Here is a 22895-nt window from a genome sequence, read left to right on the forward strand (position 1 = left end):
TATTCACAAATCTTTGGAGAAATGTCTGTTTAGATCTTTTGCCCACTAAAAAAAATTTTTTTTTAATATTTATTTATTTCTGAGAGAGAGAGAGAGAGAGACAGCATGAGCATGAGCATGAGCAGGGAAGGGGCAGAGACAGAGGGAGACACAGACTCTGAATCGGGCTCCAGGCTCTGAGTTGTCAACACAGAGCCCGACGCGGGGCTCGAACCCATAAACTGCGAGATCATGACCTGAGCCGAAGTCGGACGCCTAACCAACTGAGCCACCCCGGCCCCTCTTTTGCCCATTTTTAAGTCCGGTTGTCTTGTTATTATTGAGTTCGAAGAGTTCTCTATATATTCCAGCTCCAAGTCCTCTATCGGGTATATGATTTGCAAATATTTTCTCCCATTCGGTGGGTTGTCTTTTCACTTTCTTGATGGTGTTCTTCAAAGCACAAAATTTTAAATTCGATGAAATCCACTTCATCTATTCCTTAGTTGCTCGTGTGCCAAAGACTCTTGCAGACTTTGGTTGTACAGAGACATTCATTCGGTCCTGAACTTTCTGAAGAAATTTAATTTAAAATTTCTGGACTCTTACCGTATTACAAATCCCAGTTCTGCATTCAGAAAGTTATCAAGTCTGTGACTAGACTCCAGCGCGATTCACCGGAATTTCAACTTGGCACGCTCTGAGTTTTAGAACAGGACTTGCTGAGCGATAAAGAGAACATCCTGTCCTCAGAAAGCCCCTAAGCCGACCTCCATCACTGCTTCTCTAAGTAACTTGCCAAAGTCTCCATCGGTACCAAAAGAGGAGCCGGGAGCGTGCCTAGGCCTCCTCTGCAAGCCTTCCCTCGCTGCCTTGCGCTGTTACCCCCTAAGATAGTTCATGGCTCCTGGAGGCTGGTTTCTTCCCCGGGCTGCAAAGAGCCTTCTGCGTTCATGTCCCACCTGTCACCCCTCAGACCGGTGGGAACGTACCTTGGCGCGTCTGACCCAGGCGCGGGACCCAGAGTATGCCACAGCTCTACTTAGCCCCTCTAAGCCTCAGCTTATAGAAACACGGAGATAATAACTCTCTCGCGCAGGGCTGTTGTGGGGGATTCGATGGAATAATGCATGTAAAGCACCTGTCACAAACTAGGCTTTAAATGATGGTAGTCTACTGCGTGTCCGATGTGTGGCTCATCCCACCGTCAGTTCAATTCAGGCAGCAACTGATCCTCGGTGTGAAAAAGAATGATCATGTAGACGATCAGTAGCTCACACATTACAAATCAACGAGGTCAGGGCTATGAGCCTTAGAATTCACAAACCAGGAATCCACAGACTGAGACTGTGTGCTTTGTCTGGCTTTCTCAGTATTTCTGTACAATTGAGATAATATTTTAATTTTTTTTTCAACGTTTATTTATTTTTGGGACAGAGAGAGACAGAGCATGAACGGGGGAGGGGCAGAGAGAGAGGGAGACACAGAATCGGAAACAGGCTCCAGGCTCTGAGCCATCAGCCCAGAGCCTGACGCGGGGCTCGAACTCACAGACCGCGAGATCGTGACCTGGCTGAAGTCGGACGCTTAACCGACTGCGCCACCCAGGCGCCCCGAGATAATATTTTAAAATGCAGAGGATCCGGGGCCTCTGGGTGGCTCAGTCGGTTAAGCGTCCGACTTCAGCTCAGGTCATGATCTCACGGTTCGTGGGTTCAAGCCCCACATCGGGCTCTTTGCTGACGGCTCAGAGCCTGGAGCCTGCTTCAGATTCTGTGTCTCCCTCTCTCTCTGCTCCTCCCCCACTCACACTCTGTCTCTCTCTTTCAAAAATATATAAACATTAAAAAATTTTTTCTGGCTTCTGCTTGGGGTCCAGAAGGCTTCACAAAAGCACTGGGCCACCCGCCCTGCCCCGGGGCTCCCACCAGCTGTCCAGCTGTGCTTTTGCTATGTGCGGACAGCTTCTTTTCGCCACATCTGCTGTGTTCTTTATTTCAACTAGAAAAACCTTCATACCTAATCATTTTTCTCAGGTCTTGTAAATGAATGCCTTCTTATTCCTGTTTCGTATTGCCAATTGCTTCATGTTCTATAAAATAAATATAAGGAGTGTTTTAAATTTTTTCAACATTTTTATTTATTTTTGAGAGAGAGAGAGCGCGCGAGTGTGAGCAGGGGAGGGGCAGAAACAGGAGACACAGAATCCAAAGCAGGCTCTGAGCTGTCAGCACAGAGCCCGATGCAGGGCTCGACCCCACGAACCTCGAGTTGATGACCTGCCCTGAAGTCTGACGCTCAACGGACTGAGCCACGCAGGCACCCGGATAATTAGTGTTTCAAAGCCTTGCTCATCTGTTCCAATACTTCTGCTTTGGATGTTATATGTTGTCCCACTTTTTGGTCCTTCTCTTGTGATATTTTGCTCCTTGGAGAGCCTAAGTTCGTGTTCTGCTCGTACCCCTTCTGTAGGTGGTGCCCATTGGGGTTCAGGGCCAATTCCTGGTGCCTCTTGGGAAGCAAGGCAAGAGAAGGGATGAGCCCTAAGACACAGAGTCACAAACCCCAAGACCCCTGGTTAGCCATATTTATCTGTAGGTGTAAAGAGTGTTCCTACACATTTAAAAGGAAAGCGAAGTGTATCTGTGTCTGTTTTTCTGACACCTGGCCCATTTTGCTCCCACATGCTACCTGCCCGTCCCCTGTGAGCATCGGAGTTTGTCACCTCCCTGCCAACGATTGTGTGGGCTTGACTCAGAGGCACGTGCCAACCGAGGACGGTTAAAGGGGATGTGCGTGACCTACAGCCAGTGCTGATTTGTGCCGATTCCTGGTCGAAGGGGAGACAAGGGGTGAGCAACTCGCTGAGTAGAGCAGAAGCCCTCATATCGACACGATCGGCGTTGGTAGTTAGTCGTCTCATGGAAACAGTCTCGAAGCGGGGAATCGTGAAAAATGACACACGTTCACCTTAGTCGGGTCATTTCACTTTCAAAGACATAGATAGACACTCACCCACTCACCTTGTGATGTCAGGCCAGGCTGCCCACGACGGCGTGTCCGCTGACCCGAGCCTCTTTGTACTCTCTCGTGCAGAAACTACCCCTGAACGCGCTATCCGCCAAGGCTGCTCCTGGGTTCCTTAAAGTGGAGTGAAAACTTAAAGCACGTGAACATTTCCGGTGCAGAAGGCGTCAAGATTCTTACGGCTCTCCCCCAGCCTGTTAACGACTGTTTCGCCCATACCTGCTCCCATCTTGAGATCCCCACCTTTATCGTTTTCCCCAGCGCGTCTGCAGAGAAATAAACTTTATTGCCACTCGTATTGAATCGGTGTAGGTGAGATCTAGCTAAATCGAAACCGAAGAAAAATGGCCCTAAGCAGGTCTAATTCGAGGCAAGCACACAACTGAGCGGGCGGGAGCCAAGTGCTGGACAACGGCCTGCATTCTGAGGGGCCGGAGGCCCGGGCTGGCCCGTCTGCGGACTCCCGAGGGGCTGGGGAGTGTCAGCTCACCCGGCCAGTGGGCAGCGGGGGGAGAACTTCGGGCTGAATGTCTTCTTTTAGTGGCCCAAGGCAGGGGTGGCGCATTGGGAGAAGCCTTGCCCTGAGAGTCAGGGGACCTGAACTCTACCCGGGTTCGCCCCCTGAGTGACTGGAAGGAAACCTTTAGACCTCCCGGTCCCTCCCCCCTGCCACACTGAGCCGTGGGGGCTGCTGGAGAATCACAGGACCTCGCGCCCTAATGAGTGACAGCGTGACAGAGGCCGTCAGAAGAGACGTCCACACACTCTGGCCGTCATACGTAGCCACCCCTGTGCATCCCACCCGCCACCTGTCAGTATTCACCTCTGCACTCTGCCTTCCCTCCTGCGAGGAGGTGGGCGCTGTCACTGTCCTTGACCGCGAGAGCCCATAACCCCTAGCAATTCTCCCCGCCTCTCTCTGGCATCCTCAGTTTCCCCCCTTCACTGGGTCTAGATCATCATCATCCTGTAGTTGCCCCCACAAAACAAGGGCAAAACCCTCCCAGCGACCAACCGCTGTCTCTCCTTCCCTTTACCGCAAGCTCCTAAAAAGACTCGTCTACGTTTGCGTAGACATTGTCTCTTCCCTTTCCCCCTGGAACCATGCCCAGCAGGCTCTGGTCCCCAGGCGTCACCTGCAACGGATCGTTTCCTCTCCTCAGCTGACCCAGCAGCCGCACCTGACGCCCCTTCCTTGAACCACATCTGCACTTACGTTCTGGACCAGCTCATTCTGTGGCAGCTCCTCGTCGGTCTCTGTTACCAGAAAAGGCGTGTGGCAAACCTAACTTCCAGTCGGAATGTGACTTTATTTGGAAACAGGGTCATTACAGATGTAATCGGTTAGGTAAGTGAGGTCACCGGGAGTAGAGGGAGCTCCTAGGCCGACGTGATTGGTGTCCTTGTAGGAGGACGACACAGGGAGAAGACACACGGAGAAGGCCGAGGGAAGATAGACAAAGAGATTGAGTGACACCTCTACGAGACAAGGGACACCAAAGATTGCCAGCCTTCACCGGGAGCCTGAGAAGGGACAGCCCAGAGGACACCTCCACGCCAGACTTCTGGCTTCCAGAACTGTGAGACAACCCTTTTCCGTGGCGTTAAGTCACCCACTCTGTGGCACATGGTTACGGCAGCCCTTAGAAACTAATGCCGTCTCCCTTCCACGTTTCGTTTCTCCCAAGGCTGGAATGTTCCGGAACTCAATTCTTGGACTTTCTTCCTTCTCTACATTTGGTGATCACATCTACTCTTCAGTACCTATATTCTTTAAAAAAAATTTTTTTGTTTTAATGTTTATTCATTATTGAGAGACTTCTCTCCCTCTCTCCTAGCCTACATCCAATCTGTCCTCGAAGCCCGGCGGCTCTAACTCCAGATGCATCTGGAACCCATCCACTTCCGGTCACCATGTTGCCTCTCTTTCGTGTCCTTCCTGAATAAAGCACACGCCTTCCACTCCTCCCCGCCGTTGCAATCTCTTCTCTGCCAGCAGGCAGACTTCTACAACAAAACAAAACAAAACAAAACGTAAGATAATTCTAATAGTCAAGGTTCCTCCAAAATACATGACCAGTAGTCGGTTTTCAAAACTGTCCCTGTCATCAAAAGCAAAGGACATCTGAGAAACTGCCACAGCCAGAGGACGCTGAAGAGACAAGGCAACTAAATGCAATGTGGTGTCCTAGATAAGATAAAAACCATGGAAGTCTAAATACACCCTGCGTTAATACGAAGGCATCAATTTTCATTTATTACTTGCAACAAATGTATCATGCTAATGTAAGATGTTAGTAGCAGGGGAAACTGGGACATATGGGAACTTTCTATACTAAGTTCTCAGCTTAAAATTTTTTTTAATGTTTATTTTTTTTTTTTTTTTGAGAGAGAAACACGGAGTGTGAGTGGGGGAGGGGCAGAGAGAGAGGGAGACACAGAATCTGAAACAGGCTCCAGGCTCCGAGCTGTCAGCACAGAGCCCGAAGCGGGGCTCGAACTCGCGGGGCGCGAGATCATGACCTGAGCTGAAGTCGGCCACTTAACCGACTGAGCCACCCAGGTGCCCCATATTCTGTGTTCTCAATTTTTCTGTAGATCTAAAACTGTCCTTAAAAAAAATAACGTCTGCTAAAAAAGGCTTTAAGTCATTTCAAGTCAAGACCCTTTATCTGTTGCCCTTTCCTTATGAGAAAACCCTATGGTTAGACTCACTTCCTCTCACATCTTGACGTCTGTGACTTCCCCACCTTCTCCTTGTGGCTGCCTCAGGACCTTTGCACTTGCAACTCCCGCTTCCTAGGATTGCCTAAAGATATTCTGATAAGTTTTGAAGAAACATGAAAAGAAGTAGGAGATTAGGTCTTAATGACAAGTTGTCTAAAGAGCAGAATGTCTTCTGAGACACTGAGTGAAGGGGCAGGGCTATGCCAGGATGACTTGGGGACCCCCAAGGTATTCTCAGCATCGGAACCTTCTGGCCAGGATGCAGACTCAGTGTGAAGAAAAGTTCTTACACGGCCACGGTCTAAGGTCAGCTGTATGTCAGAGCCTTGAGGCACCTGTGGTCGTGGTAATGCCCAGCCCTGCTTTGGCCATGTAAACAAATGCAATTAAATCCATTCTCCGAAGGCCAGGATATGGCCGTTTTTCTTTGTTGTGATGGGACAGAAGCCAGTGGTTGAAAATCCCGTAGACTACAGTAAAAGTGCTTTGGGGCTTGAAAAACAGAGCATGAATGCTCTTTTCCTTTCTTTCTTTTTTTTTTTAAGTTTATTTATTTTGAGACCGACGGAGAGAGAGTGCAAGGGGGAGACAGGCAGAGAAAGAGGGGGACAGAGAATCTGAGGCAGGCTCTGTGCTTACAGCAGACAGCTCTTTGTGGAGCTCAAACTCACGCACCGTGAGATCATGACCTGAGCCAAAGTCAGATGATTAACGACAGAGCCACCCAAGCAGGCACTCTGCCTTTTTCCATTCATGTTATTAGGAGAGAAGCATGGGTCACCCGTGACCACACGTGGGGGCTTTCTCTCATTTACATTTTGGGCAAACTCCTGTCATTGTTTCATGCAGATCAGAACACTGCTATCACTCAGCCTTTTCTTCTTTGTCTCTCTCTCTCTCCCTCTCTGTTATTTGCTTTTTTCACAGTACAAAGTAACGTAGCATCATCTTCTTTTAATGTACGAACCATGAATGAATGAATGAATGAATGAATGAAAACAAAGAAAAATCATCTGTAATCTTGCCACAGAGCAAGATCCGTTCTAGACACTCCTGGGTTTTCTCTCACGATTACTTTTTTATGCTTAGATACGCACACACATGGTTTCCTTGCCAAACAAAGGATAAGAAGACATTTTTCTCCCGTTCCACTGGCCCTCTACCTATGTGTCTGCATGAGAATCTTTCCATGGTTGTACCACATACCATCTGCCTGCCCGTGACGGGTGGGATGGTCCCCTTCCCAAAAAGATACGCCTGCGCAGAACCTGTGAATGTGAGCTTGTTTGGAAAAAGGGTCTTTGCATATGTGATTAAATTAATGGTTTCAACAGGGGCTTGTCCCAGATTAGTTGGGTGGGCCCTAAATCCAGTGACCAATGTTCTCAGAAGAGGAGAGACGCGAAGGAGAAACAGAGGAGAAGGCCATGTGAAGGCGGACGCATAAATCCGAGTGATGTGCCTATAAGCCAAGGAGCGCCAAGGACGGCTAACAGCCATCAGATGCCAGGAGAGAAGCGTGGAGTGGATTCTCCCTCTGAGCCCCCGGAAGGAGCCAACCCTGTGGACACCTTGATCTTAGACTTTTGGCCTCCAGAACCATGAGAGAATAAGTGTCTGTGTTTCAAGCCACCAAGTCTGTGGCGATTTGTTATGGCGGCCACAGAAACGAAAACACCGGCCCCGTCCACTCTTCCCCACCCCTCCCCGTCTGCGTCTGCCCTGTAGGAATGCCATTCACAGGACCCCTTACCTTTGTTGTGGTCTTTAGCTCAGTCAACAGGAGCCTGAGTTGGAGATGAGAGAGAAAGGAGAGTCTTTATTCTCTTGGCCTCCGCTGCACAAGGTCCCTTGGGCTGGCCTTGGTCTTGACCAGCGGCCATTGCTCTCCGTAGGGCGCTCCACAGAAGTCTCTGCTGACATGTTCTGGTCGTCCCTCCCTTCCCTCCACGTCCCTCTGGGGGGTGGCCAAGGTTGATAACAGCTCTGCTTGCCCCGAGTCCCCTCACTGTCCCCGTGGCTCCCGTCTAGCTCGTTGGGTGGTTTTGCCATAAAAACATATTTATAATTCATGAATTAATTTAACGAATCCTTTATTATTAGGCATTTCGGAGGTTCTAGTTTTTTGCTTTTATAAAAAAAAGTCTCGGTGAGCATCTTCATCGTCAAATCATTTGACACGGGCATGATTATTTCAGATAAATTTCTAGGCATTTGTTTGAACAAATACTTTTAAATTATTAACAATTTATTTAATATTCCTATCGAATGTCCGTTATACTTAATTAACATTTAATATTAATTCTTCATTAACGATTTAATTCTAAAGTTTTTGACACATGGCACAAAATTGCTCTCCAGAAATGCTGTAGCAACTGCCCCTCCCATCGAGAGCGTAGGAGAATACCTATTTCTAGCACCAGCTCTAATCAACCTTGTTGGATAAATAATGAAACCCCAAGATCGAGTGGTCCCAGGTCTGCTACTAAATGCAAAGCTGTGCATTATGAACGTGAGGACAAAAGAAATGAGCTTTCGGAGCGGTGACTAGAGCTTCCTCGAGTGGACAAGCATCTGAAATAAGAGAAAAACAGAGCCTCCTCGACTACAGGGTTATCAGGAGCTTGTCTGGAATAGTTTGTAATGAATGGTTTAGGTCAATGAGAGGGTGATTCCAATTAAGGAATTTTATAAGAGGGGGGAAGGCAGCTGCCGGCTTGAGAAAGTGAATGACCATTATTGTCTGAGATTAAAGCAGCAAACCCTTCAAATAGAGGATGCATTGTTAGAAGAACTGATTAAGAACACTTCTGCAAATGGATGTTAGCGTATACGGAGGGTTGTTCTCACTATAGAGTTTGTGATTTACTCCATGACACTGACCTTATCTTGAGTGAGTTATGATATTTTCTGGGTCTCAGCCAGGAGATCTCACATTGAGCTGACCTCACTGCAATAAAATAATCGGGGTTCGGTTTCGTCATTGCCATCCTTCGGGGCGTAGCCAGGAAAAATAATAAACAAGCAACTGGGTAACGCTCGGATATCATCTCATTAGGAGGCCTTTGTGGTGAGACTGTGGGAACAGAACCACAGTGAACTAAGCCCATAACCCATCCTGAAATCTCAGAGCCGTTCTCTGCTATGTGAAGACAAATGCTGCCTAAAATCAAAATATACCTGTTGTAAGCTCGCTTTGTGCTCCAGCTAGCCTCATGAGCAGATCTGAACCCTGAGAGGCTGGGTGAGTTCAGAAAAGAGCCACCGTGGGACCTGGGAGGTGGTTTAAAATCCCAATGCAGTAACTTGTTCATCCACAAAGTCCAAATCCTGCACCCAGGAAAATTAACACGTACCTGAGACCTACAAGAAATCAAGCCTTGGGGAAAAGACGTGGAAAATAAAACCCGCCACCCTAAAGACCACCCCCCATCGTCAGATGTGAGTCTACCATAGGTTAACATGACCCTTGGCTTTTCTTATCTCATGTCTAACCTTCCCCTCTTCAATACCCAAGTCTGTGTATCTTTCTGGACCGGCTTCCTGTCCTTCTCTCCCTCCATGCCTCCCTCCTTCCTTCTTTCTTTCTCTCCTTCCTTCCTTCCTTCCTTCCTTCCTTCCTGCCTTCCTGCCTTCCTTCCTTCCTTCCCACTCTCCTCCCTTCCCTCTTTCCTTCCACAGGCAAACAAACGTTCACCAAGGTCCTACTAAGCCCCAAGCACTGTTCTGGGGCTGAGGCACTAGAACCATCCAAAGGACACGGTCTACAACTCTGCCCCTCTGCCCTTCTCCAGATGTGCCCAACAGCCACTCTCTCTGGGGAAATCCCAGGAAAGCCCTGCTGGAGCCCCGGGGACCCCTCAGCAGCCCCTGGGTCGGTTCCTGACGCTTATCTTCGTCACCTCTCACTTCATCCCCACCTGGACCTGAGAGATGGACCATCAGAGCCCAGAAGGGGGGCAATGAAAGAGCCACTGAAGCCACGTGGGACACCAGCACACGTGGAAGATATCTGTGGCAATTTCAGTCTGGACAGTGTCTAGGCCGGAGAGAGAGGGCATTAATGTCTGAGTCACAGTAATAAGGGCAAGTGGGGCTTATTGTTTATTGCTTAAGAAAATGAAATAATCCATGCCCACCCCCGCAACCTACAATTATTTACCCCCAAAGGAACAAATTGGCAAGAAGTCAAAGGAGCAAGAAGATGTCAAAGAGAAAGAGTGGTTTTTTTCCACCCCCATCCCACCCCTTCCCCTGGGTCTCCCCACAGGCGCCATATATAGGCCTCAGGCTCCCGAGAACAAGGGGCCAGGCTCTGGTGTGTGTGACAGTAGAACTCTAGCTTCTCCTGACCTCCTCCTCTCTCAAGAAATAACCTCAAGGGGCACCTGGGTGGCTCAGTCGGTTAAGCGTCCGACTTCGGCTCAGGTCATGATCTCACAGTTCGTGACTTCGAACCCCGCATCAGGCTCTGTGCTGTCAGGGTGGAGCCCGTTTCAGATCCTCTGTCCCCATTTCTCCCTGCCCCTCCCCTGCTCGCACTCTCTCTCTCTCAAAAATAAATAAACATTAAGAAAGAAAGAAAGAAAGAAAGAAAGAAAGAAAGAAAGAAAGAACATCAAGATGTCTCCTCACCATTGTATTTATTCATCCATTTATTCTCTCAACCCAACGCGGCATTTAAAAATAGGAGCTCAGGAGTCTAACTGCCTGAGTTCAAATCCCGATTCCAACACTTACTAACTGTATGACTGACCTTGGAGTGTTACTCAGACTTTCTGTGCTTTAGTTTTCTCCCTATAACACGAGGTTACTATGAGCCTCTACCCCATAAGGCTTTGGGGGGCTACTGAGAGAGTATAAGGCATGTAAAGGACTTAAGAATAGCGCCTGGTACACGGTGCCTGTTGTCTCTTACTAGTTAAGAAATGTTCATCAAGCGCCAACTATGTTCCAGAACCAGGGACACAAGCCCTTTCCCTCAGCCTCCCGGAAGAAAGATAAGAAAACCACACAAGATGACCAGGCAGCCATCAGAGCTGGGTGGGGGGGGGGGGGGACCAAATCAGTCAGGGGTGGAGGAAGAGACTCAGGGAAGGCTCCCCGGGGGGATGATCTGTGCCCTGGATTCCTAATGACAAATAAGATTCTACTGAGTGAAACGGGTGTGGACAGAAGAGGGGAGATCCGTCCGGAGGGCAAGAGACATTTGTTGGGGGCTCTGTATGGTTAGAAGCAGATTCATGAAAGACTCCTGGTGGCAGAGAGGACGCAGCTACACCATGAACGGTCTTTTCTGTCATCTTAGGGAATTTAAACTCCATCCTAAAAGCCAAGGGAAGCTCTAAAGGACTTTAAACCCACCGTCCCTCCGAAGGGTTAACAAGCCAGCATGTCACTGTCCACCTCATCTTTATAGTGTATCTGAAGAAAGCTTGTTTTTGTTTTCTTTTTTTTTTTCTTTTGTCATCTCAAAGACCTTTGTAGAAACGCTTTTCTGGGTCTTGAATTGTGGCCGATTTTTCCTGAAGCAGTAATTACGATTTCGTATAGGCAACCGGCTATATAAACGCTGACCTCTGCGAGATTTTTTTCCCCCCATTTCTCTCCTCATTTTGTGCAATCATTTCCGAAAGGGACCTGCCAGTTGTATTTCTTCATCTGAGGTCCCTGATGTGGATGAACACACGGCGGGGCCTTTTGCAGCGTTTAGGGCAAACCACTTGGCTGAGCTGTTAGGGCAGTGCGAGCGTAATCAGCAGATTTATTTGAGGAAATGTATTTATGGTACTAAATGGCTGTTCTAAATGGGGCCATTATCTGGCCTTTTCGCTGTTGCTATAAATGTCCCTCCAGAACGCGGATACCCACAATAAGTTCATCATGCTTCCCAGACATGACTTCGAGACAATCTTTATGCTGCCCGCAGTCAATGCACATGCATGTTCTTGGGTAATTTTAGTCGTGTTTCTTGAACGCTTAGGCACGCACTCAATGCTGGATGCTATATTATATGTTTTCAGGGCCATCCAAGACAGAAAGAGGGGAAAAGGCAGAGATTTGTGGAACAATGGCCAGTAAGGGTTGCAATGCAACTCTAAATTATTCATAGCTTGGATTACGCTGAGGAGGAATTATAACTATCCATCCGGGGCCACTTCAAAGAACACTATCTTTCTGCTCGACCTGGGGGTGCCCTCTGCCTGAAGGTCAGAGAGAGGAAGCCCAGCTGAGGGGGGAACGTCCAAGGGACCATCTTCAAGGAACAAGAGGCTGAAACCTCTCTGAAGGCCATGGACAGCTGCCAAGACCTCCATCAAAATGGAAACTCTTGTTTTCCTTGATTCTAGACCACTTTGCAAAGACTCTCGGAGACACGGCTGCTTCGAGATTTCTTACAAAATGTCCGTACCAAACCCCCAAATACCTTTTCCATATGTTCCTGTTTTGCTTCCCCACCTCTAAAGCTCGTACAACAGAAACGGGAACAGATTCTTAAAGAAAACTCCAGTTTTTATTTACTTAAAAAAAAACCCATTATGTGTGGACAGGGATAAACCTGTGTATACAGAAATGTAGCAAATATCTACGTAGCTAAGCACCTCTGACATCTGATCCCTATCGATATTTCAAAGAGAAGAGGAAATTACTATTTAAAATTTTTAATTAACATAGATCTTTCACATGGTAGGGGGGAAAAGCACTACTCAATGTAGACGGCATACGTGCTTAAGAACACATGTGGGGTTGGGGCGCCTGGGTGGCTCAGCCGGTTAAGCGTCCTCCTTGGGCCCAGGTCTTGAATCTCACGGTTCGTGGGTTCGAGCCCCGCATCGGGCTCTGTGCTGACCGCTCAGAGCCTGGAGCCTGCCTCGGATTCTGTGTCTCCCCCTCTCTCTGCTCCTCCCCTGCTCACACTTGCTCTCTCTCTCTCTGTCAAAAATAAAAATCAAACTTAAAAAAAAAAAGAACACATATGGGGGCTTTTTGGTCAGAAGACATAAAGCCCTCAGTGGAGTTTATTTGGGTTGAGATTGGCAGGGGAGGGCAGAGAGTAAGAGGGAATTAAATTGTTCTCCTTAATAAAGTAAGGGGGATGTGGGGCACCTAGATGGCTCAGTTGGTTGAGCTTCTGACTTCTGCTCAAGTCAGGATCTCATGGTTCATGAGTTCAAGCCCCACATGGGGTTCACTGCTGTCAGCTCGTCAGCCCAGAGCCCGCGTCGGATCCTCTGCCCCCTCCCACTTGCACTTTCCCAAAAATAAATAAATATTAAAAGAACATTAAAGAGGGGCGCCTGGGTGGCTCAGTCGGTTGAGCGTCCGACTTCAGCTCAGGTCACGATCTCGCGGTCCGTGAGTTCGAGCCCCGCGTCGGGCTCTGGGCTGATGGCTCAGAACCTGGAGCCTGCTTCCGATTCTGTGTCTCCCCCTCTCCCTGCCCCTCCACCGTTCATGCTCTGTCTCTCTCTGTGTCAAAAATAAATAAACGTTAAAAAAAATTAAAAAAAAAAAAAGAACATTAAAGTATGGGGGATGTAGGCAGGGTCCTCTGGCTGTTCTAGAAGAAGAGTGCTTTGTGGGCTTGGAAGATGGAGAGAACAGATATGGAAGAGAAGGGTCTAGAAGAGAAGAGGCAGCCTGAGGACGCAAGACAGGGCACGGACACGAGGAGATGAGGGACAGCCAGGGAGAAGGACCCCGCGGCAGGAGTGCAGAGGGATGAAGGGCTGGGTGATGTGGGCTCATTAATTGCAAGTCAGTACCTATTCTTAGCGGGGCGGTGGGGGTCTCTCTGAGCCCCACGTGGTCCTCAGATCTTGGTGCTTTGGGCAGTGGGAAACCGGGGTGGGGGGGGGGTCTGTTTGCGAGGACAAAGCAGTGCGGGGAGGAGGGAGCCGCCCTGGGAAGTGAGAATATGGACAGGTCACCCAGATTCAGTAAAAGCAGGGATTTGTAGCGAGAGATGACAGCGAGACAATAAACTTGTATCCCTACCCCCAAATCAGGGGGAGTCATCATTCACCCTGTTGTGAGGCCAACAACGTCCTCTAGCCCCAGTATGGCATGGGCTCGCGAGTGAGTGTTCGGATGTTTAAAAAAAAAAAAACAGCTGCGGAGGGGCTGGGGGACTTCAGGGCCTCCAGGCAGGTGACACTGGGTTGCAATTATGCATTATTATGTGTATGGATCCAAAGGGGGAAAAAAAAACCCTGTGATTCATCATCTCCCGATTTGCTGTTCTGAGTCTTAATCGGGCGCCAAGTCAACTTGCGGCCCGTGATGCATTTTTATTTCTTTGGCTTTTTTAAATTGCTTTTCAGGGTCCTTTTGTTTGCTGCAAAGGGGAGAGCCTGTAGCAGACACAATTCCTTCTTTTTAATTCCCTCAATTAATGAGGTGCTAGTTTCTGGTGTTCTCTAATTGAGGCCATTTTTCCTCCTTTCTTGAGACCAGCCTATAATTGCCTGGGGTATGGAGAAAGGCCAAACGGGAACCAACAATTACATTGTTTTCAAAACCGAAGTGGTTTTATTGGCTTTCCACACGATGAAAAGAATTTTTTAAAGAAAACTTTTTTAAGTCAGCCGATACAGAAACGTGGAGAGGAAAGTAAAAATACCTGGTTTCCTGCCCCCACAGCTTTCTACTTTACAAAAACTCCACAATAGATGGTGTGCAGTTGTGTACTTGGCTTTGTGTGTCCATGGCTCTGCATTGTGAGCACCTTCCCGTGTCCATAAGTATGGAACGCTGTTTCTCCCCTCTATCTCTATTTTTTTTAATATTCTTATTTATGTATTGGACCATCATTTTAATGGTTGCATAGTATTCTATTGAATAGATGCCTTTAATTTATTTAGCCAATCTCTCCTCTGTAGACGCATTAGAAGCCACGGAGAGATAAGTCACCATTTACCAACATTTTGGGGCTACGTCTTAGAAACGGGAGGTATTCACTAATTCATTAAAACGCGTAGCGAGTGTCTCCTAACAATCTCTCTTGACACTAGGATAGAGCAATAATCGAGATAGACACAGTCCCTCCTACAGGGCTGTTAGTCTGGTAGAGAATTGAGGTATTAAATAAGGAATGCAAATAAAGTGTGATGAGGGTCTTCACGAGGAAAGTACAGAATATTCTGGTTCAAAGGGCATGCGCTTTAAAAAGCTTGCAAGTGGACACCTGGGTGGCTCAGTTGGTTGAACTTCTGGCTTTGGCTCAGGGTCACGATCTCATGGTGTGTGAGCTTGGGCCCCATCTCAGCTGAGCCCCGTTTCTCTCTCTCTCTCCCTCTCTCATTCTCTCTCTCTCTCTCTCTCTCTGTGCCCCTCACTCACTTGCACCCTCTCTCAAAAAAATAAATAAATAAAAAATAAATAGTTTGCAAGCACCTGTGCCCTTACTTGCATTGGTGACCTTGTGAACCCACATCCTTTTTAATCTTTGCCAACCCAAAGTGCTTCTCATTGTTGTGTTCACAGCAATTCATTCTGAACTGCCAGGTTTCCGGGTTACTTCTCTTTTGTCTGATCCATTTGTAAGAAGACACTTAGCAATTCTACCTTCGTGTGCGTACGGTTTCGAAACACTAATTGCCTCATTTCCCAAAGGGATGCTTACATTTCGTACCTCCGGCAAATTGTTCACAATTGAAGTCGGTCCCTTGTATTGTCCTTCGCCCGAACTTCCCTGAGCTCACGATGCTCCCTGGTGTGCCAAACCTGTGTTTCTTTCCATCCCCGCGGGGGCTGCCCTCAGCCCCTACTTTCCCTGAATAATACCCATCACTGCTTAGGAGAGCTCAGAGGAAGGTTTCTCACTGATGCGTACTCGTCCCCTACACTTGCTGCACAAAACGCATCCCTGCAGAAGGCTTTGGGTGGATGGAAGGAGGGAACGAGCAAGGCAAAGGATTGAAGTAACGATCCAGCCTAGAAGAGCCCACGGACATTGGTAAATCCCACAACAGGCTTATTGAACCATTTTCTGGGCCCCAAGCATGTCAATCATTTCTGTTCTGTAAATCAATCCGAGAAATAAAACGTCGTTCGTTTATTCACTCAACTAATAGCTATTAAGCTCCTCATTTGTGCGAGGCCTCCAGGCCTGAGGGGGGAAATGCGTGTATGTCATTATGTGACGATCATAAGCGATGACACGTTTCGGTTATTCTTGGCTGACGAACACTAAGACGGCAGTGATGACAAGAGGGCCCTCGTGCCTGTCGAGTTGCACCATCACGGTAGGATCAGAAATAGTCTTGAGGAAATATGATTTTTTAAAAATTTTTTAAAGTTTATTTGTCTTTAGAGAGACAGCATGAGATCATGACCTGAGCCAAAACCAAGAGTCGGATGCTCAACTGACCGAGCCCCCCGGGAGCTCCTGGGCATCGGGAATCCCATTTTCTATACTGCTGATATTGTCTGTAGCTGTTCCCTTTTTGTTTTCCTTTGTCAGTGACCTTTCAAAAGTGCCAGCTTGTCTCCTTCGTATTAAGAGACACCAAGAAAGGAAACTCCTGTGTACTCAGGCTGGGTTTTTCTTTTGGGAGCTGGAGAGGCTCGCCCCCTGGATTAGCAGAGGAATCAAAGCCACGTGACTACGGGGTGGGGGGGCGGGTTTCATCTTTCTCCATACAAGGTTATTGTTCCACGTTTTCTTCTTTTCTTCCTCCTCTTTTGGTATCCCTTTTCCTCCTCCCTAACCGCTAGCTCAGCGATAAGTTGAGAAGGGGCCAGACCCTGGGTGCCCGGGCGACTCAGTCATTAAGCATCTGACTTCGCCTCGGGTGAGTTCAAGCCCCACATCGGGTGAGCTCAAACTCCGCGTGAGTTCCACCACTCTCTCTCTCTCTCTCTCTGCCTCTTGTGGGATTCTCTCTCTGCCCCTCGCTCATTTGTGCCCTTTCTCTCTCTCAAGAAAAAAAAAAAAAAGAAGAAGAAGTGGCTGGAGCTCTCGAGGTGCCTTCAAGAAACCACGCCGAAAGGAAAGCCTGACCCTGACTCCAGGGGCTGCCCCGCAAGGGAATCATCCTCTGACAGTGCGAACCTCCGACTCCTGTTTTTACCTTAGCTCTTCAACGTTTACACTTCAGCGGGAGCAGAACACCATCCTTTGACCTAACTATGGCACAGCGCCGTTCTCACAAGGCAAGAACCCCTTAGCCATAGGGCCCCGAGAGAAAACACAGAGGCCGTTCCCAGCAGACCTGCTACCTGGAACCCTGAGCGACGTCGGAAGGCGTTGTCTCGGGTTTTTTAAGTCAATTGCAACATAGTTCCTGTATTACTGTATTTTCCTGGTGTGTTTGCACATGGATTTTTCACGGATGACTGGGGTATTTGTGCTGTCACTCTGACAGGTAAGATCCCCGTCTTTGTCTGCCCAGGAACCACACAGAACGCCCCAGCCTGAAGCAAATGGATGCAAATATAAAGCTGCCCCCTGGGCAAGTGGTTTATAACGGGCAGCCCGCACATTGCCATCCAGGCCCATTCAGGCCGCCCTGGGAGCTGGGGGGGGGGGGGTGGGGGGGAAGGCATCAACCCACGGCTCCCCCGTGTGCCGTGTCGGGGACACATCGTGGGGATTCCGAAGGAGATCCAACCCCGTGCAAGTTACTATAGCTTGACAACCCTCATTAGTTGGTTACTGACTTTTATTTTCAGGCTTTAAAAACACGCGCCCCGCTGTTAACCCCTCTGGGCACGTGGACGGTACTAATCGTGTTACACCACCAGCAAGCTGACAACAGCCGGCCAGAGAGCCAGCCCCTGACGACGTGTAACACCCGTCTTCGCCGTCGCTTTGCCCCAGATCACGTCCAGAGTAAACGTCCACGTTCTCTGCTCTCTGTCACTGAAGGTCAGAGTACATCTCAGATGCGGAGGCCAGCGAGACAGGTGCCGTTTGGAACTGAAACTCGGTTTATAGCGGGGCAAAAAGGACAATAAACCACCCCCTTATAAGTTCGCTCACTGATGTCTGAGGGTTCGGAGCTGGAATCCTCACCCCGGGGGACCAGAGAGCAGAAAAGGGGAGAAACAGGAAGCAAGAGGCTCTGGGTCAAGGCTGGGACTTCCGGCCTTGCAACCTTGAGCGAGAGAGTTGCTCACAGAGACGCAATTCCCCGTCTGGGAAAAAGGAGGAAAGGGGGAGGAGAAGACTCATCATTCATGGAGCCCATTTGTATCGGGTCCCCCTGTGCTGCAAAGGGTTTGGGCGCTGGGGATAGAGCTGCGAACAGAGACACAGGCTCACCTGTCTCGGCCCTGTCGTCGCTTCCGAGAAGTGACCGGTGAACATCAGACCACAGGACAGTGAGCAGCTGTGCTCAAGCGAGAGGAATCCCCCGTGACCGTGACCGGTGCCGTGCCCCCAACCTGGTCGCAGGTTTGAGCAAGTCTTCTAGGCTGAAACCTGAAGCCCGAATGGGGGCTGGGGAGGGTGGCCGGGCGTTGGCAGGGAAAGCGTTCCACACTCCACACGCGGAGACTGTGGGAGGCCCAGGCCCTGAATCCGAATCCGAATCCGATTCCGCAATCCCGGTGGGTGTTGGGTGGAACAGCCCTCCCGGCCTCATCTCAGCTTCTCCCAACATCCAGGCCCGGGGTGGGGCCAGGGGGGCGCTTGGCTTCGCCCCAGGAGCCCTTGTCTGCTGCCCGGCCTAGGGTCCTAGGTCCTACTTTTACTTTGAGCAGGAGAGGGGGTGGGGGGTGCGGCCCAGGGAGAAGGGGTCTGGCCCGGGGGGAGTGGGGGAGGGGAAACGCAGCTATGGGAGGGGGGGTCCTGGGAAGGGGGGGGCAGTCTGGGGGAGGGGGAGGGGTGTGGCTCTCATGAGATGGCCCCCCCGGGGCCTGGGTCAAAGCCAGCAGTTTTCAAAGGCCTTCCTTGCTGACTCTGTGGGCTGGGCAGTTAGTGGTGAGCTGACACAGGGAAACCCTAAAAGTTTTGTAGTTCTATTCATTGGTTTTGAGGGTCTGTTATTTGGCGTATGTGATTTGGTTTTCCCATGAGGCCCAGAAGGTATTTTTAGACAATTTAGAAAAGCTTGCAGGAACCTGGGTATATAACCTCGTATATATACCCGCGAACCCGGGTAGGGAACCTCCTCGGTAGCCCCGAGGCTTTATTTCACGGCTCCAGCATCCCTCACCTCTGTAGCCCCTACTCATTCAGGTCGAGCCCCCTTTCCTCCTCAGCCGGCCGAGAGAGAGCCCAGGTCCCTGGCGGGGGCTCTGCCCTGCACGTTCCCCCCGCCCTTTCGCTTCCCTTCCCTTCCTCGAAATCACCCGCCAACCTCCCACCTGCCCATGTCCAGCCCTCCCGCAGCACTCCCGCGTCCATGAAGCTGAAAACCCTGGAGAAACACGGCCGTGTTGCTGCTCCCACTCTTTAGAGCCCAAGGGTTTCCCAGAGGCCCTGCCTCCTGCGCCTGGGTTCACTCCTCCTGCAGCTTGATGGCCGTTTTGCAAATAGTCACTCTTCCAGACCCCCCAAAACCCCTTCTGTGGAGCTGGCGGAGACAATCAGGAGAGAAGTCCCGCCCACCCTACATCCTCCGACCTACCATAAGCTTGGTCATTCTGCGTGAGCCGTCCGGGCACCCACCTCAGGGACCCCTCATCTGCACCCTACATCAGCACGTCTCACTCAAGGACATGCTGCCCGCGATTAGCCCCTCTCTCTCCTGCATCACCAGCTCTTCCCTTTCTAATGGACCGTTCCCAGCAGCACACAAACATTATTCACATCTTTAAAATATTCTTTTTTAAGTAATCTGTACACCCAGTGTGGAGCTCGAACTCACAACCCCGAGATCGAGAGTCGCACGCTCCACGGACTGAGCCGGTCCCAAATATTATTCATATCAAAAAAAAAAAAAAAATGAGACAGTCAACATGTCCCTCAGAACCTCACATCAATTCCCCACTCCGTCTCATTTATGGCAACACTTCTCAGAGTGGTTTTCTCTGGAACCGGTCTCCGAATCCAATCTGTAATCAAATCCTGTTGGTTCCTGCCTTCAAAATAGATCCGCAATATGTCATCTCAGTGTCTATCACTTCTGCGGCCACCACCCAGGTCCTAAGCCACCATCCACCCCAGCCTGGAGGACCGCAGTGGCTGCTGCCTGGTTCCCTTTCTGCGGAGAGAGCCACTCCTCTCTCAAATGGCTCCCGTTTGACGTTCCAAGGGCTTCCCGTTGACGCTCGGTAAAAGCCAAGTGCAAGGCCTCAGGAGACCCGCCCAGCCCCCAGTCTCCCACCACTGGGGCACCGTGCCCCGACACCTGTCCCATCCCGGTGACTGAGCCCCAGCCACATGGGCCCCTTACCGTAAGGCTCTTCCCCCCAAGGCCACGTCTCACTCCCTCCGGTTCTTCAGATCTCCCCTCCAACGTCCCTTCATCAGGGAAGCCTTCTCTGACCAGCCAGTTTACAACCGCTTCCAGGCCCACGTGTCCTAATCCTCTTCCCTTGCTTCATTTTTTCTCTCCGCGGCTTTTATCGCGATCTCACAGATGATGTATATTCTCGTTTATTGCATTGCATTACTCCCCGCCTAGAACGCAAGCTCCGCGAGAGCAGGAAATGTGTTACGTGCTTTTGCGCAATTCCGTCTCCCGTAGGAGACAGAGCGCGATGGCTCCGCGAATGGCAGCCGTTTTACAAACACGAGGATACATCGAACACATAGCAAAAGGCACATAGTCAGTGGTAGTAGCTGAACCCCACAGGTGGATCTCCCCTGAACTCCACCCCCTCGTGTCCGTGTGCCTTTGCGTAGCCCCGTCCCCTTGAGTCCGGTCCCACCCTCCTCAGGGGGTTCCGGGGCTGCGTCGGAAGTAGACTTGCAGTGTCTGCCGGCCTCGTGGCGCGTGGCATCTCTCGGGGAAGCCGCTGCCAGAAAGTTGTCCCGCTCCGAGATGGCTGTGCTGCGAGGAGGCCCCAGGCGGCCTCCGGCTGTTGCAGCCACCCTAGCCTGGGCGCACCCTAGCCCGGGCAGCTAAAGAAGCCTTCTTGGAGGCTCGGGAAGTGCCAGGCCAGCCCACACCTGATGGCAAGTGCATGAGAGGTCAAATCACGTAGCCGGACCCAGCTAAGTCGCCGAACCACGAGACGGAAAAATACATCGTTGTCTCAAGCCGCTACGTTTCGGGGGGCGGTTGGTTGCGGCGGAACAGATAACCAGAACCTTCCCGGTGCCTTTAGCGCTGGCAGATACGCCGAGCCGGCCCAGCACAGGTGTGCTGTGCCTGGAAAACCTCCCACATGAGAAATTTTGTGTAAAAGGAATAAACTCAGGCCTTAGAACAGCCCTGTCTTCTCGCAAGTGCAGCTTCCGAGGCACTTGTGAGCATTCACTAAGAGGGTAATAGCTGCTTATCAGAGGCCTATGAGCAGAAAAACAGAACGAAACGTTGGAAATAACTACCCGTTAAAGATAATTAGGTGCCAAGGTAAAGCATCCGAAACCTTATGGTGTCGGTAAGCGAGAAAATTACACAACGACCAAAATCGAATTCGCGCACCACCTTTCAGGACCAGACCCGGATATTAGAGATCCTTAAGCATGCGTTGATTTCAAAAGTCAGTCCCGCTGTAGAAGCCCAGGTCACTCCGGTCCCCAGGCTCCTCCAACCCTCTTAACCAGCCCAGAATGTAACCAGGGAGAAATAGGACTGAATGCGGAATTCTCCAGATGGGTGCTCTGCCCAGCCACACACCTCACCAGACAGATGCCGAACTTCCCGTCTCTCTTCCACCTGCGAACAGAGGCCGCCTCTGCCGTCTCAAGTTCAATGACTCAGTAGTTCAGTAAGAAGGTCTGTTAACCCACAAAACCGTCTCAAGGTGTTGGGAGTAGAATAAAGTTCTATGCTTTTAGATACTATGGAAGATAATTGTGGAGTTAGAAAATATTTAGCTTTTGGGGGGTGCCTGGCTGGCTCAGAAGAGTGTGCCACTCTAGATCTCGGGGTCGTGAGTTCAAGCCCCACGTTGGGTGTAGAGAGTACTTAAAAAAAATGAATAAAGGGGCCCCTGGGTGGCTCAGTCGGTTAAGCATCTGACTCTTGATTTCGGCTCAGGTCGCGATCTCACTGTTTGTGAGATCGAGCCCCGCATCCGGCTCTGTGCTGACAGTGCTGAGCCTGTTTGGGATCCTCTCCCCTCTCTCTCCTCTGCCTCTCCCCCGCTCTCTCTCTCTCTTTCTAAGCAAATTAATAAAGTTAAAGAAAAGAAAAAGAAAATATTTATCTTCTTTGTTAGCGTGTAGAACGAAGCATTTGCCCAACGTAGTATTCTGTCAGCAGAATCAGGATACTGTGAAAGAACGGAAGTCAGTTGTCGAAAAACCAGTAGCCTTCTGTTCAAGCCTAGAGAAAGGACTCCTTATTCCACACGGTGGCCGTGTCAGTGCGGGGGGCGGGAGAGCGCCGAGCCCCGCTGGCAGAGAGCAGCTCTTGATGGGCGTGCACTGGGAATAAATCACAGGGCGTTAGTGCTCTGATAAGGAGGTGAGCTGCGAGGTTGGCCTGTCCTGTGGCTGGGAAAGGATAAGATAAAGGATTCTTTGATGTTTTTATTTAAGGCTTATGCTCAATAATTCAACGAGAAGATCCGTTAACCCACGACGCCATCAAAATGTGTCAGGAACAGAATAAAATGACCTGTTGGTTAGATGCTATTGAAGACTTAAGGGATATTTACCTTATGCTTAGATTTGTGAGAACTGAAAGGTAAGATTGTCTGGGTAAATGGGTTGGTCCAGTAGGAAGACAACTAAGCAATCCACTGAGGGCCTACCACCCTCAACTCTAAGCAGGATGTGCGGGGAGAGACTCCTGGCTCCTTGGGAAGGCTGAGCAGGAGAAGGGAAAGCCTGTCGGTTACGAATGCTTTGGGGATTTTAAGAAATGTGAGACGCTCGAGTGGTGAACATTTCAGAAATAAGATGGATAAAAATGACGGAACTGTGGCCCCTGAGGAGAGAGCTAAGAAGCCTACGGAGAAGAATTGGAAAGAAAAATATAGTCAGAGCAAACGAGGGAAACGGTGCAATGGGCATATGGAGGCTTTCCACTGCTCTTCTGTTAGCAGTGACTCCAAGACGATGAGGAAGATTAAACAGAATTCATACAAAATAAAAA

The 22895-nt window shown here is 49.8% G+C and overlaps 1 long non-coding RNA gene across 3 annotated transcripts; it reads left to right on the plus strand.

Moving 5' to 3' along the window:
- The first annotated feature begins 16455 nt into the window (after positions 1 to 16455).
- LOC115511758 lies at positions 16456 to 17713 on the plus strand. 3 transcript variants are annotated; one of them, XR_003968163.1, is made up of 3 exons: positions 16456 to 16529; positions 16661 to 17102; positions 17410 to 17713. It is a non-coding gene; the product is annotated as an uncharacterized LOC115511758 (long non-coding RNA). The 3 variants fall into 3 exon arrangements; XR_003968164.1 differs by having other exon boundaries at positions 16520 to 16551; XR_003968165.1 differs by lacking the exon at positions 16456 to 16529 and adding an exon at positions 16530 to 16568.
- The last annotated feature ends 5182 nt before the right edge of the window (positions 17714 to 22895 follow it).

This window comes from Lynx canadensis, chromosome B1, assembly GCF_007474595.2.
Source record: "Lynx canadensis isolate LIC74 chromosome B1, mLynCan4.pri.v2, whole genome shotgun sequence".
Classification (NCBI taxonomy): Eukaryota; Metazoa; Chordata; class Mammalia; order Carnivora; family Felidae; genus Lynx; species Lynx canadensis.